This window comes from Gekko japonicus, unplaced genomic scaffold, assembly GCF_001447785.1.
Source record: "Gekko japonicus isolate JY-2015 unplaced genomic scaffold, Gekko_japonicus_V1.1 scaffold1102, whole genome shotgun sequence".
NCBI classification, from domain to species: domain Eukaryota; kingdom Metazoa; phylum Chordata; class Lepidosauria; order Squamata; family Gekkonidae; genus Gekko; species Gekko japonicus.
Genome location: NW_015176483.1, coordinates 370698 through 387555, shown reverse-complemented (window position 1 = coordinate 387555; position 16858 = coordinate 370698).

Below are 16858 nucleotides of genomic sequence, written 5' to 3'. Positions count from 1 at the left end.
TGCAGCTGCTGGATGACCTCGGGCAAACCATAGTTCTGTCAGAGCTGTCCTTGAAAGAACAGTTTCTGTCAGAGCTCTCTCAGCCCCACCTACCTCACAGGGTGTCAGTTGTGGGGAGGGGAAGGGAAAGGAGTTTGTAAACCGCTCTGAGACTTTGAGCAAAGGACAAGGTATAAATCCAATCTCCTCCTCCTCCTTCTAGATGCTGAAAAGGATTGAGCATATTAATATAATTTCTGGAAGGATATCAGGAAATTTTTATAAATCGTTATACAATTTTTCACTGTGATTTTTTGTTACTAGTCTTCATACTGTGGTCCCATTCTTTTTTTGCCCACTTGGAGATTGGCAGCTTATCACACAGAATAAATAATCATTTGCTTAAAACAAACCTCATTGGCTGCAGCATGTGCAAACCACAGGTGTTGTGTGCCTTAGTGTTCCTGTGTGTACAGGTATATTTACATGTATAGATGTAATTTTAGCTTGATGAAGTTCTTATCTTACTGATTTTATATGCTAATAAAGGTTTTTGTATTGTATTGTATTGTATATTTACGTGTGTGTGTCGCAGAATCAGAATGCATAGGTACCACACTGAAGAGTCCTAGAGTCAGAGGCTGGAAACCTTGAAGAACAACAGTGTAAAATGCCATCTATTTTACTGCAGGAGGTTTGTGTTTCAGCTTTTGGGCTGGGTTGGAATTCCACAACTCTACAGGAAAAAAGGACACAAGAAAAAGGTCTGGAAATTCCACCTGGATGCTATCAGTCTTGTCCAAGTAAACAAGACTGACATTAGTGCTAGCCCGCTGGCTGGTACAGGTTAGGAAGGGTCACAGAGGCAAAATGATGACCCAACTTGCCTCTAGATACAGATGTTCTGGAATCTGTCACACAAGAACAGACATAACAGTTGGTTTTGGTAAGAGGAATTTTTGTTCCTGAGACTCAAAAGAAGAGAGGAAGGTTAATTTAAACATACAGAACTGTAAAAAAATCACATTAGAAACAAACAAATATATATTTAATATGACCTATTATGCACTGGAGTTAATTCATCCCTTGCATAGTTCATAGTTGTGATTAGATCTCATGCCCTTTGAGGCCAGGTTGCTGGAGGCTCTTAGGATGGCACAAAACTTTGGGAGGGTACCAAGCCTTTGAAAACGAATGTCTGAAGGAATGCATCCCACCTGCACCAGAGGCGTTGCTGGAAAGCAAAGTACCCTGAAAAATTATAATGGGTCCTAAACCAGAGAGAGCTCAGTTTTGCCACAAAGGCAAAACAGAAGTAAATTTAACACCCATCTGTACCACAGACCTAAATTGATTTAGTAAGTATTTGCTGTCACCTGGGAACTATGGGAACTGTAGTTTTTTTGGGGGTGATATCTAACAGGGAATTTTCAGCAGCCTTACCAAACTACAATTTGGGGGCAAACTGTAATTGCTGAATTAATTGGCGTAAAACTAGCAAAAGTTTGTAATGTCATTAATTTCCAACTGAGTAGACAATCCATAATGGTTAAATGTCTAAAATGGATATCTTTTTGTAGGGTATATAGGACCTAAAATAACAATAATTTAAATGATTTGATTTTTGTTCTGCCTATTATTCAAGGAGCTCAGGTCAGTATGTATGTTTCTCTGTCCCCTCAATTTATCCTCATAACAACCCTGTGTGGCCAGTTAGGCTGAGGGAGTGACTGGAATGTCACACACTGGGTATGTTCAGAAGGGGCATTTACAACGGTATAGGTGCCGGTTGGAATCGGTGTACTTACCGGCGTTCACACAGCAAACATCTGCCTTCCGTCCCTAACCGTTGCAAAGAGCTTTAAACCGTTGTATTCTGCCACTAGGTCCCCAAGTGGTGGTATCCTGAGTGCAACGGTTGTAATCGCTTTACCCCCCGCCTGATTGCTCTCCACCGTTGTAGAGCCACTTCCGTTCGGAAGCCCGAGGCTTCCGATTTTCGCCTGCCATTTTTTTTTAGGTCGGCGATATGCGCTTGGGCGAAGCTTCGCCCCGGCGTTTGTTTTTTTTTAAAAAAGAAAAGGTCATTAGTTTAACGTTTTAGAGGAGTCCGGGACCTCAGGGAGGCCAGTTTGCTCTTTAAACTTTAAAGGTAAGTCCTCTCTTCAGGGCATGCTTTTCTGGATGGGGTGTTTTGCGCATGCTCGAAGATCGCCATTCTGTGGATGACTGCCAATGCGCATGCGCAAACTAAGTTAAAAAACCCCAACAAACTGCCAACGGCTGCTGTGTGTAAACGGGCATACAGCGATGGGCTCTGCAGACAGGAGGTAAGTGTGATCGTATTTAATCCGGCATAAACTGCACCGGTTGGAACCCGTGCAGTTTATGCCGGCTGAAACGCCCCATCTGAACGCACCCACTGAGCTTCACAGAGCACTGGGGAGTTGAACCCATGTCTCCTTGGTCACAACTAGACACTCCAATCCCTACACCACACCACCTGTTCAAGTCTGGGCCATGGAACCCTAGTAACATCTCCTGGTCAATAGCAGAAGGGTGAATGGGAACCAACTTTTGCAAACTTCTGCTGACTTTTGTTTTAATTTCAGTTAAAAAAAAGACATTGCCTATGTTTGGAAAGGGATGGACATACATTGCTTTGATTCAGCAGAGCTTTTCTACTAGCCTATGTTCCTAAAATCGGTTACTTGAAAATAGAGAGTTCAGTTTTGTTACTTGAAAATAAAAAAGCATTATCCTACTTTCTCATTCCCTCTCCATTTATTATTGACAGCCTGCACCTCTGTCCTTCTCTCTCTTCAAAATTTGCCTTTTCTCCTTCTCTGAATACAAGATTTTTAGGCTTCCTAATTAGAATGTTTAGAATGTGAATCTCAACTAAAACATACATACAAAGTATTTTAAGGACAGCAAATCAATGATAATCTCCTTGCAACCATTTTTTAAGCACCCACCTTCAGAGCTCTAAGAGTTGTTCCGATTTTGGCTGTGGCTCTGGATTCTTTTCTTTTCCCCAGCTCTCTCAGATAAAATGTGCAAAGAATGATGAGATGCCTGAAGTTGCCAGCAGTACAGGAAAACTTGCTAAAGTACCATCTTTTTTTCACTGAGCCTGCTGATGTCAAAATGGAACCCTTTCCCCTCCTTATTTCAGAAAGACTCAGCATAAAGGAAGAAGGAGAAGAAGAAATCACACCCATATACATACATACAAACAAACACATACATACAGAACTTTATTTTCTGTGGTATGAATCTCTCTTTTATTTGGAACCTTTCAGTTCAACCAGTTTTGCTCTCGAACAGGAGAAACTAGTTCAGCATTGCAGGGTCACAACAGAGGAAATAAAATCATGAGCCAAAGGGCTTCAGCTAACAGCCAGACATCTACCTGCAAATAACTGACTTACTTTGCATACATACATTCTTTCCACAAATGTAAACCAAAGTCAAAAGTGCAATGAACAAACACATTGCACTTATCCTAAAATAGGATAATAAAAACATTTCAGAAAGCAAAAACATTTTTCTCCCTGACACCGGTGGGGTGTGTGTGGATCAGATAGGAGAGTGGAAAGCTGGGATGGGGGAATGAGAGCTAAGAGCAGGGCTGATGTCAAGGGCAGACCTAGTGGGCACCTGCAGAGGCTCACTGCCCGGCTGAGGGTCCATCTCTGTTCGAATGATCAGGAAACATAGTGATAGTCAGCACATGTTTACTAGTACGCAACGTAACAACCAAATACCGACTGGTTGTCCAACTATATACAGTCCCTTTGGCCCACCCACAGGTCCTATTGGAGGGTTTAAACTTCCCGCCAAAGTTCCTATTGGTGACCACTAGAGGTTTCAGGATCCTAGTCCCTATTGTCTCTGTGAACCAAGCTCAGGTATTAGTCGCTGGCGCCTGGTGGCGGTCAGCGGACATAACACCCCGTAGTTCAAACTCCGCCTATCTAACATAGTCCTTTAGATATGTTGGGGCTCTCGCGTTGAGCGCCTCGGGGTAGGAACTGGGACAGCGGGAGCCCTGGCCTGCTCCTCACATGGGGTGCTAGGGGTAGGAGGCAGCGGAGCCTCTTCTGCCACCGTTACAGGGGCCGACACTCTGTTTTCTGACCGGGACCTCCTCCGGAGCTGGAAAGCGTCTACGCAGCTGGTCAACATGCTTATGCAGGATTTGTCTATCGTCTATTGAGACCTCGTAAGACACGGGGCCCTTCGGGCGGATGACCCGGCCCGTCATCCATTCCGGGCCTCTCCCATAGTTGCAGATGTAGACAGGGTCCTCCGGAAAGAAACCCCGTGGGGCCTCCCTCTGGTCGGACAGATTGTGCGACTCTGGGGCCCTGCCGGGTGCAATCTGTCCAAAAGGATCAGGGGCTGCTGGCCCATGAGGAGTTCCACTGGGCAGCGGCCGCTTACTGGGTTCGGGGTGGTCCTTTGCGCCAGGAGGAAGTGCACCAGCCAGAATTTCCAGTCCCCTTCCGTCAGCTAGCTGAGTGTTTCCTTGGCAGTGCATACCTACCTCTCAACCTGGCCGTTGGTGGCGGGGTGAAATGCGGCGGACCTGACATGCCGTATCAGGTAGCAGAGATGGGGCTTATCTCCAGCCATTTTGAATATGAGTCCACCTTCACTAAAAACAACAAGCCATGGAATGGCTCAGCGAAATCCATGTGGAGCTGGGACCAAGGCGTCCGGGTGGATTCCCAGGCTTGGGTGGGTGTGCTAGGCAGATTGGGCCGGACAGCTTGGCATGTTTGGCGGTGCTTTACCCAAGCCTCCACCTCTGTATCTATCCCTGGACAGCACACTTAACTCCAGGCCAGGGCCTTCATACGGACGATGCCGGGATGGGCTTTGTGTAGCGCTTGCAGGACTCTCTGCCGAAGGGCACTGGGGATGACTACCCTGTCTCCCCACAGTAAACAGCCCTTGTACGTGGACAGCTTGTCTCTGTGAGAGGCAAACACAGTGAACTAGGGCCCTTCCACTGCCGCAGGCCACCCCCTCACCACCCAGCCCAGAACCCGGAAGGGGACGGGGTCCCGGGCCGAGTGGCAGGTGACATCCGCTGCTTGAAAGGGGGAATCGGGAAGGTTCTCCACCTGCAGAATGTGGTGGGCAGGAGCCGGATCGTCCTCCACGGAGGGCAAGGGCAGGTGGCTCAGGGCATCAGCATGACCCTTAGCCTTGCCCGGGCAATGCTGCAAGGCGTAGAAGTAGCCAGATAAGAAAATGGACCACCGCAGGACCCTAAGGGAGAGGACCTGCAGGGTGCGACGATCCAGAGCGAAAAAGCCAAAGACAATGGTAAAAGGCTGGCCATACACAAAGTCATGAAATTTTTTAACTTCGGCAACGACCACCAGGCCCTCCTGGTCAATCTGCGCGTAGTTCCACTCTGCCGATGACAGCGACCGGGAGTAGTAGGTGATGGGCACCTCCAGGCTGTCCAGGAGGCTGTGGGCCAACACCGCACCCACGCCGTAGGGGTACGTGTCACAGGCCAGGACTACAGGCAGGGATTCATTGAAATGAGTGAAAACTTTATTAGAGATCAACAGCACTTTGACCCCCTTGAACTTGGTGGCGTGGCGGGGGCCCCACGATCAGGGGGCATTTTTATCCAGGAGGCAATGCAAGGGCTCAGCTACCGCCGCCTTGTGGGGGAGAAAGGCGTGGTAAAAGTTCAAAGGTCCCAGGAACACCTGAAGTTCCTCTTTCAAGGTGGGGGGGGGAGCCTCCATCTGCGTTGACCGTGAAACCCAGAAAGTCTGTGAAACCCACCTCGGCACCCCCAAGAGACATTTCTCACGCTTCACCTTGACGCCCACCTCATGGAAGCAGTGGAGGACAGTGCGCAGGTGGGCGGTGAACTCAGTAGGGGTTGCCGTGGCGATTGACATGTCGTCGAAAAATGGTTTGACCCCCGGGATCCCTTTCAAGAGGGAGTCAGTTAGTTGGACTCTGCTACCACCACCTTTTGGGGGAGAAAGGCTACCACCACCTTGTGGGGGAGAAAGGCGTGGTAGAACTTCAAGAGTCCCAGGAACGCTTGAAGTTCCGCTTTTGGGGGGGGGGCTTGACTTTAATTTTGTCCCGGGCTGGATGTAATCCATCTGTTTTGACTGTGAAACCCAGAAAGTCCACAGACAGCACCCCAAGAGGCATTTCTCATGCTTCACTTTGAGGCCCGCCTCGTGGAAGTGGCAGAGGATAGTGTGCAGGTGGGCGGCAAACTCAGTAGGGGTTGCCGTGGCGATCAACACGTCATCGAAAAATGGCGTGACCCCCGGGATCCCTTTCAAGAGGGAGTCCATTAGTTGTTGGGAAAGGCCCAGGGCAACACTCTGCTCAAATTGCAGGTGAGTCACTTTGAAAGCCCCCCGATCCGTGACAATAGTTTGGGCAGCAGTGGTGGCCTCGTCCACTGGGAGCTGCTGGTAGGGCTGGGTGAGGTCCATTTCCCCAAAAACTTTAGCCCCTGCCAGGGAGGCCAGCACATGAATGACCACCGGGACCGGATAAGCGTGGTCCTGAAGTGCCTCATTTAACGTACACTTGTAATCCACGCAGATGTGGACGTCCCCATTGGGCTTTACCGGGGTTACTATAGGGGTCTCCCATGCTGCATGGGAGACCGGCTCCAGGATTCCCTGCCCTACAAGGTGGTCCAACTCCACGTCTATTTTGGGATGCAGTGCGAACAGAACTGTCTGGGAGCGCATCCTAATGGGGGCCACGGTAGGGTCCAATTGTAGCGATACAAGAGGGCCCGTATAGCGGCCCAGGGTTCTGTCAGAAATGGACAAGAACTCATCGCAGACCTCCCAAATGTCCTGCAAAGTGCAGAGCTGCGCACCACCTATTGTGATTCCTAATGGGGCGAACCACTTGCATCCGAGGAGGCTGACCAGGCCCCCCATGACCACAACCAAGTTCAGTTTCCCCTCAAACCCCTTATACTTGACCAGTGGCACTTGGCATCCCAGAACCGGCAGGTTTTCCTGTCGTGCTTGTCTCCGCAGCTTGTGCACTCTTGGACCGGTATGGAGCATGCTGCGGAGCCTTGTTCCTGGCACCTGGAGGACGGTTGGGTGCAGTGGACCTCCTCTGGGGCTTGGTCAAGGATGTCGACTTGCGTCTGGTGGGCGGCGGACATGGTCGAGGGACAGTTTCTCTCCCAGGCGGTGGACATGGAAAGGGCGGAGGCAAGGGAGCACTTCTCATCCTCCATGATGCGGCATCGGATTTTCTCGTCTATCAGCCCCAAAACCAGTTTGTCACAGAGGGCCGTGTCGAAATGGCCCCCGAAGGTGCACTCTGAGGCGAGCTGGCAGAGCTCAGGCATATACTCAGCTACCGATTCCGAGGGCTGTTGTTGCCGGGCATAGAAAGCCACGTGGCGCGCAATCTCCGACGACTTTGGGATGAAATGGTCCTGCACCTTTTTTACGATGTCCTTGAATGTGGACTCGGAGAGTTTGGCGGGAGCTAACAAGTTGCGAGCTAGCTCTAACAAGTTGCGAGCTAGCTCTACAGTAGCCGGGCCGCATGAGCCGATGAGGAGACCTCTCTTCTTTCCTTCATCGGTGATGCCGTAGAACTCCAAGATGGAGTTGAGTCCCTCAACCCAAGCATTCCAGTGATGTGACTTGGTCAGGTCAAACCTAGGGACTAGCATTGATCCTGGAGCGACTGCCATCGTGCTGCTAGTGGGCGGCGGGGAAGCTGCTTGCTCACCTTTGGTGCTCATGGGATGGAGCTGTGGCGGTTCCTGGTCTTCCTCGGTTGCCCCAGTAGCCCGGCCAGCTCAGCGAGATCCCATCCTCATCGCCTTTGTTGTGTAGTGGGTTCAATGCATCGAATGATCAGGAAACATAGTGAGAGTCAGCACATGTTTACTAGCACACAACGTAACAACCAAATACCGGCCGGTTGTCCAACAATATACAGTCCCCTTGGCCCACCCACAGGTCCTATTGGAGGGTTTAAACTTCCCGCCAAAGTTCCTGGAGACGGATCAGATAGAAAGGGTCAATGGACATAGCAGCTGGTTATGGATGCAGGGCTTGCTTTCTTCTGGGGGGTAGTACTGTCTGCCTATGCAAGGAGCTCATGCAGCATATGTGGTTCTCCCTTCCCCACATTATTCTCAAGACAATACTATATAGAAGGTCAGGGGGCTGACAGCAGGGATGCTCCTTCTTTGGTGGGAGACCCAATGGCACTCTTTGGTGGGAGACCCAATGGCCATTCCCAAAGGCACTCAGTTGAGGGCAGGGAATGGTGGGTGATCTCCAGTATGGGCAACACCATGATGTCACTTCCAGTATGACCTGAAGTGACATCATTGCTTCACTAGAACACTGCTGGGGAGGAGACGCCCTTCACTGGTGGGTCTCCCACAGGTTGCCAGCCTTGTGCCGACAGAATGACTGGCCCAAGGTCACCTGGTGTGTTTCATGGCAGAACCAGGTTTTGAACCTGAATTTGTTTTTTATTTATTAATGTTATTTGCAGGCTGCTTTTCTCATTGAGAATTAATGTAGATGAGGCCATGCAAGTCAGTGCTCCAGCAGTTTCTAGTCTAACCGCTTTCCCACATCCTACAAAACAGCATTTGCTCCTGTCTCCAAAAGGAATTGGCCCTGGAACTTCCAAGTGAGGGAATGAAAAACAGTTGTTCAAGACAGGGATTCCTCATGCCCAGCATCCACTGTGTTCCCCTAGAAGACTAGACCTGCCTGCCCGCACCCCAGAATACAGCGCACCATCAGGGTTAGTTCAATCCAACACCAAATTACAGTGAACATCCAAACTACTACAGGAATTTCGATTTCTGTTTTTTTAAAAAAAAGGGGAATCTGCCAATTGCTGTGAAGAGCCTGGATGGATTCACGTTTTACATTTTTGTGGACAGTGAATCCCTCTTAATCACTGCAGCAGTGCTTCAGACTGCCTCTGATTTAACTCATGCTGGATGTTTGCCCTGCATTTCTTTCTCCTGGTTTACAGAGAGCCCTCCTTTCCCCTCAGCCCAGACTACCTTCCTTCCCTGCTTTGCTATGCCCTGCTGTTCAGGCAGTTGTCTGCCCCCTGGCTTTCCTCGCCCCCCCCCCCTTGTGCAGACTTCTGCCGAGGCCCCTCCTTCCAGCAACATCTCTAATGCGTTCAGACACCTGGGATGGAGGGAGAGGCTCGGGCTGTGCAGTCAGCATGAGGCCTGGCAGAAATGCCAGCTACAATTGCAAACATGCCCTGACTCAGCCTGCCTGCACTATAAATTATGTCAGCCGCAGAGCAGGAATGGAGAGCGCTTCCTTTGCAGGTGGTGAGGGTGGGTTTAAGGAAAACAGATGGATGCCAGCCAACCAGCCAGCCAGCTTCCCCTTCAAAGCAAGAGATAAGTGTGGATGTTGAACGGCAAGGTAGTTACTGTCTCCTCCCTTGCCCTGTGCCTTATGACGTCTACTGTATGTCAGACCCAAATCCTCCTAAGGATAACTCCAGTATAGCACTGAAGGCATGAAACTACATCAGGCAGGTAGCCAGAGCTGTCTGTCTAGGCTCTGTTTAACCAAAACAGTGTGCAAAGATAACCTAAATGTGCATTAAGGTGCAGTGGATCTTGTGAGATGTATATATCATATAAACGTATTTGTATGTCTTTGTAGAAAATATTTGGCTTCTGCTAGTCATGCGTTGGAGTAGATGCACAACCCTGAATCTCTACCCACTGACCCTTGGATACCCCACAGGGGTTGACTATCCAGGTTGTACCTGAAGTTTCAGGATTCAAACCTCCTTCTCATGGTCTCCAGTAGAATCAACTTAAACTGGGATCAAGAAAGTCTATTTTTCTGTTTCAGCTGGACAACTTTTGCTGTTTGCTCTGTAGTTCCTATGTCCAGTAGACTCCTTCCAAACTAGATGAGGCTCCACCCCCAGTCTGCCAGGCACTGCCCTCTAGCTTCCACGTTCTAAACCCTTGAGTTTCGGGAAATTTTCTGTGATTGGGCAGAATCATAGAATAATTACAAGACACTTTGTGTTATGACCTCTCTTAACATGCAGTAGGGTTACCAAATGTGCCCGGGGGGCGGGTAACCCCCCGCTTCGGAGCCCCCGATCCCCGCCCTGGCGAGATCGGGGTCCGGGGGGAATCCTGCCCCCGAAGCTGCGTCACCTCTGACGTAGCCACGTTGCCGACGTTGGGGGTGTGGCTGAGCTCCGGGGGGGGGGAAGAAACCATATGTTTCCCCCCCGACGAGCTCAGCCATGCCCCCAACGTCGCCAACGTCTGACGTCACTTCTGCTGACGTCGCGGCGCGCGCGCGCTTTCCGGAAACTCCCGGACGGGACGGAGACTACCCCGCCGGTGAGTTGAAAAAATTTGGCAACCCTAACATGCAGGCAGAATGAGGGCAAAATTACCCATTGTACTGGGTACCTAGACCTCCCAGCGTATACGTTAACCCTGAAAAGTGTCTGATAGCTTAAAGTAATTACTTGTCTTGTGAATGGGCGCTCATAAGTATTAATGAATTTATCATCATTAGATGGTACATACTATGACTTTTGTTAATAGGTACACCATGTACATAAAATATGACTTCATTTCCTGAAAGCATTTGGGAATGTTCAAGAAGAGGGCCCCAAGACTATGTTTTTGCCATGGGCTATCTCCCTGTGGCCGTGTTATTCTTGAACACATGAAGGTTCCTGTTATGTCTGCTGACCACCACCAGGCGCCAGTGACTAATACCTGAGCTTGGTTCACAGAGACAATAGGGACTAGGATCCTGAAACCTCTAGTGGTCACCAATAGGAACTTTGGCGGGAAGTTTTAACCCTCCAATAGGACCTGTGGGTGGGCCAAGGGGACTGTATATAGTTGGCTGACAGGCTGGTATTCTTTTGTTACGTTGTGTGCTAGTAAACATGTGCTGACTATCACTATGTTTCCTGATCATTCGATGCATCGAACCCACTACACAACAAAGGCGATGAGGATGGGATCTCGCTGAGCTGGCCGGGCTACTGGGGCAACCGAGGAAGACCAGGAACCGCCACAGCTCCATCCCATGAGCACCAAAGGCGAGTAAGCTGCTTCCCCACTGCCCACTAGCAGCATGATGGCAGTCACTCCGGAATCAGTGCTAGTCCCTCCGTTTGACCCGACCAAGCCGCATCACTGGGGTGCTTGGGTTGAGGGACTCAACTCCATCTTGGAGTTCTACGGCATCACCAATGAAGGAAAGAAGAGAGGTCTCCTCATCGGCTCATGCGGCCTGGCTACCATGAAGCTAGCTCGCACAAAACTCTCTGAGTCCACATTCAAGGACATCGTAAAAAAGCTGCAGGACCATTTTGTTCTGACGCCGTCAGAGATTGCACGCCACATGACTTTCTATGCCCGGCAACAACAGCCCCGGGAATCGGTAGCTGAGTATATGGCTGAGCTCCGCCGGCTTGCCTCAGAGTGCACCTTTGTGGCCATCTCAACACGGCCCTCCGTGACAAACTGGTTTTGGGGCTGATAGATGAGAAAGTCCGACGCCGCATCATGGAGGACGAGAAGTGATCTCTCACCTCCGCCCTTTCCATGGCCACTGCCTGGGAGAGAAACTGTCCCTCGACCACGTCCGCTGCCCATAAGACGCAAGTCGACACCCTCGATCAAGACGCAGAGGAGGTCCACCGCACCCAACAGTCCTCCAGGTGCCAGGAACAAGGCTCCGCAGCAAGCTCTGGACCAGTCCAGGAGTGCATGAGCTGCGGAGACAAGCACGAGAGGAAAACCTGCTGATTCTGGGATGCCAAGTCCCACGGGTGTGACCACACAGGGCACATCACACGGGCCTGCCATTCCTGGGGGTCCAGAAGCCAACAGGTTCCGCCACAGCCGCACCAGAGAGCAGATGCCCACTATGAGGATGACGGAGCCCAGGAAGAACTCTACCTCCTCGCAGCCGAGCCATCTGAAAAGGTACTGAGGGATCCCAGCCAGCCCTCTGCCCCATGGATCCAGGTCCAAATCGAGGGATCCCCTTGCACGATGGAGCTCGATTCCGGCTCCATGGCCTCCATCATATCGGAGGGGCCCCGCCTACACCCCTCAACCCTCACCCTGACCCCATCCTCTCCCAGGTTCTGGGCTGGGTGGTGAGGGGGTGGCCGGTGGCAGTGGAAGGGCCTAAGTTCACTGAGTTTGCCGCTCACAGAGACGAGCTATCCACGTACAAGGGCTGTTTACTGTGGGGAGACAGGGTAGTTGTCCCCAGTGCCCTTCAGCACAGAGTCCTGCACACACTACGTGAAGCCCATCCTGCATCGTCCGGATGAAGGCCCTGGCCCGGAGTTATGTGTGGTGGCCGGGAATAGACGCAGAAGTGGAGGCTTGGGTAAAGCGCTACTAAACATGCCAAGCAGTCTGGCCCAATCCGCCTAGTGTACCCACCCAAGCCTGGGAATCTACCTGGATGTCTTGGTCCCGACTCCACGTGGATTTCGCCGGGCCGTTCCATGGCTTGTTGTTTTTAGTGACAGTGGACTCATATTCGAAATGGCTGGAGATAAGCCCTGTCTCCGCCACCTCCTCCAAAGCCACCATCCGAGCACTCTGCAAGATCTTCGCCACCCACGGATTGCCAGACACCATTGGCTCGGAAAATGGGACAGCGTTCACATCAGAGGAATTCTAGGAGTTCCTCTGCAGTAACCTGATATCGAATGTCAGGTCCACCCCGTTTCACCCTGACACCACCGGCCAGTCTGAGAGGATGGTATACACTGCCAAGGAAGCACTCAGCCGGCTGACGGAAGGGGACTGGGAATTCCGGCTGGCACACTTCCTCCTGGCGCAGAGGACCACCCCGAACCCAGTAAGCGGCTGTTGCCCCGCGGAAGTCCTCATGGGCTGGTAGCCCACGATCCTTTTGGACAGAATGCACCCGGACAGGGCCCCAGAGTCACGCAATCTGTCTGAGCAGAGGGAGACCCCATGGGGTTTCTTTCCAGAGGACCCTGTCTACATCCGCAACTATGGGAGAGGCCCGGAATGGGTGACAGGCTGGGTCATTCGCCCCACGGGCTCCGTGTCTTACAAGGTCTCGACAGACGACGGACAGATCCTGCATAAATATGTTGAACAGCTGTGTAGATGCCTACTCCCGGCTCCGGAGGAAGTCCCGGCCCCAGGAAACACCACGGGTGAGTTACCGGACATTCCGGAATACGAAACTCCCAACGGGAGTTTCTGGGAGCCTTCCCCCATCGCCGCAGCTGCGCCAGAAGATGGAGCGCTGGCCCCCGCAACGGCAGCAGAAGAGGCTCTGCTGCCTCCTCCCCCTAGCACCTTGTGCGAGGAGCAGGCCTGGGCTCCCGCTGTCCCAGTTCTGACCCCGAGGCACTCAATGTGAGAGCGCAGGGCCCCAACATATCTAAAGGACTATGTTACCTAGGTGGGGTTTGAACTACGGGGGGAGGGGTGTTATGTCCGCTGACTGCTACCAGGCACCAGCGACTAATAGGGACTATGATCCTGAAACCTATAGTGGGCACTAATAGGAACCTTCCAATAGGACCTGTGGGTGGGCCGACCGGCCAGTATTTTTTTGTTACGTTGTGTACTAGTAAACATGTGTTGAGTATCACTATGTTTCCTGATCATTCGATGCGTTGAACCCAGTACACAACAGTTCCCCTATCCTGAGGCCAACACTTCCTCCATCAAGGCCAATATTGTCTCCCATGAATGGCAGCAACTCTTCAAGTTCTCAAGATCTTTCACATTCTTATCTAATTCTAACTGGAGATGCCATGGATTGAACCTGGGACCTTCTCCAAGCCAAGCAGATGCTCTTCAACTGTGCCACAGCCCCTCCCCTCTTACAAGCAGCTTCTCATGCAACTCTCAGTTGAAACCACTCTGAGGCCCAGGACATCACAGTTTGAGAACTTTCACAATCCCTGCATTTCACATGTAGAAGAGGTGAGTTCCGCAGACAACAAATTTTATTAGTAAACTGATTCAGGCAGATAATTAAAAGCCACCAGTTGCAGTCTCTGCTTGGATTACTGGGTGTTGCTGTGTGTGTATGTTGAATCAGTGTCCCTTAGATCAGCCCCAAGCAAATCTGCAAGAATTATAGTGCTCCTACCAGGTTTGCTTGTTGCAGAACAAGATTACTTCTCCCCAAAGGGCTGGGAGCAGTTTGGGACCTGGCAATGTTCTTGGATAGCAGCCATGGACAGTCGGTTGACATCCTGGAGAAAGATCAGGCCACTGTGTCCAGATTACTTTTGGGATGGATTACTGTATCAGCCTCTGCGTAGAACCACCTTTCAAAATTGTCCAGAATTTTCAGTGGTACAGAGTGAGCCACATTTCCTTCAGTTTGACTCAGTCACACACTGATGGACAATATGCTACCAAGCAAAATTCAGGGACCTTATCATTCTTTTACATCACTGTGCTCCATCCACAACACCACCAGGAGTGTCCCTGGTTGCACAGTAATCAGCTGAATCACCTGCACGTGCCAACTCTAAGCCTGTCACAAGCTAGTTATGTGAATCCTTCATCACGTGCAGGTTTCAGCTCTCACACATTACTGCATATGCTTGAAAAACAGCATTTGTTCATCATCATGGCCTCTGTGCAGGCACACAGGGGGACTGCGCAGTCACAGGTCAGCCATGGAGAAAGAGTTTCCAAGTTTAGTAGAATTTTCTAGAGCCTGAGAGTGCTCCCCTTCCCCCCTGTCTCCAGTAACTCCTTTCCCGCCCAAAGAGTCATGTAACAGAGGCGAGGCAAGCACTCTCCCCTCAGTTCTCTTCTTGTTGCTGTAAGGAGATGAGTTTTTTCCAGGCTACTTCTTTCTCAGTTTTTTGGTAATGTTAGATTGCCATGCTGATTGACAAAGATTGTAGGATGGCTTTATTTTAAAAGTGATGAGCGTGGAGCCAAAATGGCTCAAAAGGACTATCATAATTGTAATCTATCCAGTTCAGACCGCGTGGCCATCTTGGGCTCCACGTGGTCCAGAGCAAACGTTGAGCTTCGCTCAAAGAGACAATGGACTATGCGGATCCTAGCCCACGCCAATCAGTGGGCTAGGTTCCCGGCCGAGAGCCTATGGAACTCTCGGCCACTGTAAATAACCTATTGGGAAGTGGGGGGGGGGTGTTATGGGGGGTGGTTGCACAGGACATATAAGCCGGCCTGTGAGCCGGCTAAAGTTGTCTTGTTCTTGATCTAATAAAAGTACGCTTGCTGAAATCACTCATCCATCTGCGTACTTTTCAATAATTATGTTTGCTCTGTCTTGGTGAAGGACATAATACAGCCTTGTGCCCAGCATGCCACTGCCTTACACTGAAAGCCTGCATGGGTAGAGCTGCCAGGCTTAAAACAGTGTTATGGGAAAAGACACTGAGAGCCCCAGAAAAACATGCCGAAAAATGGGCCCACTCTGAAAAACGGCTGTGAGCCCCACCACTGGCCTTGGTACCAATGCCTTTGATATCAGAATTGACAGAAAAATAAGCTCCAATGCACTCAGCTTCAGAACCACCACCTAAAAAAGCAAAGAAGAAAATGAAGCATTCCCAACAGTCTTCCCCTTGACGCTGGTCCAGTTCCCCTCAACAGTGACCATCATTGCCTTGATGTCACCACTCACCATTCTGTGAAACCCGGGGACTGCTCTTCCCTCAGAGCCCACAAGGCTCCCCAACTCAATGCTGACTACTTCGCCTCGCAGCCAGCTGTTGTCACTGAGGGAGCATTGGTCGCCATTGCTTCAATGCTGTCCATCTCTGACACAGATCAATGTTGGAACCTTCACAGCGCTGAGAACACCATTGCCATTGGGCCACCCATTTCTCAAGGTCTTCAGACAATAAAGTCTACAAGGTCCCTTCACAGACCATGAAGTCAGTTACGGGCCATAAGCAGAAAGCTGCCCAATCTCAATCTTCTCAGTGGCCAGTGTAACAACCAGCATGGTTCCCATTCCTTATGATGTCTCCATCTCAATGGGGACCCTGTGATTGGCAACAGCAGGAGTTTTCATCCCCTTGGCAACTGACACAGCCATCCACCAAACAGAAGAGGGGTAAGGACCTCCAACCTTCCCGTCATGTATCTATTGAGACGGCCATACTTTCAGAGTCCAAGGAAGGTCCATTGCAGCAGTTCAGCAGCCTCAAGAGAGCTGTGCATTCCTTGTTAAAGTAGTTTCCCTACCCATCACACGACAACTGAGGGTTGTTTCTGGTGTACGTGCCTCACCCCTTATTGGTTGCCTCTTTTCCCGTGTTTGAGTGGTCTCTCTCATTGGCTCCCCTCCCCTATTTTTTTTAAATCCTTTAACTAAGAGAGAGAGAGAGAGAGGGAGAGAGAGAGAGAGAGAGAGAAGAGAGAGAGAGAGAGAGAGAGAGGAAGGAAGGAAGGTACCCACAGTCTTCCCACCCCAACCTGACTTGCACACACAAACACACACACTCTCCTGCCTCCCCCGACAGTGCTGACCGCAGCAGACCCATGAGGGCTGCTGGGCCGCATTGCCAAGGGGAGAAGGAGAGCGCCCATGGCTTCCCCACTCCGTCTCTCTCTCTCTCTCTCTCACTCACACACACACACTGGAGTACCCTGCCAGCCAGCCTGAGCAAGACAAAAACAATCCCTGCCAGCCAGCTCCCGGCCACCCCCCCCAAAAAAACAGTCCCCACCAGTCCTGCGCTGGGCGGCATGAGCCACCTGTAGCCTGGGCACTCCTGGCCACCCCCCCCAAAAAAAAACCCAGTCCCCCCCAGTCCCGTGCCGGGCGGCTCGGCCCTC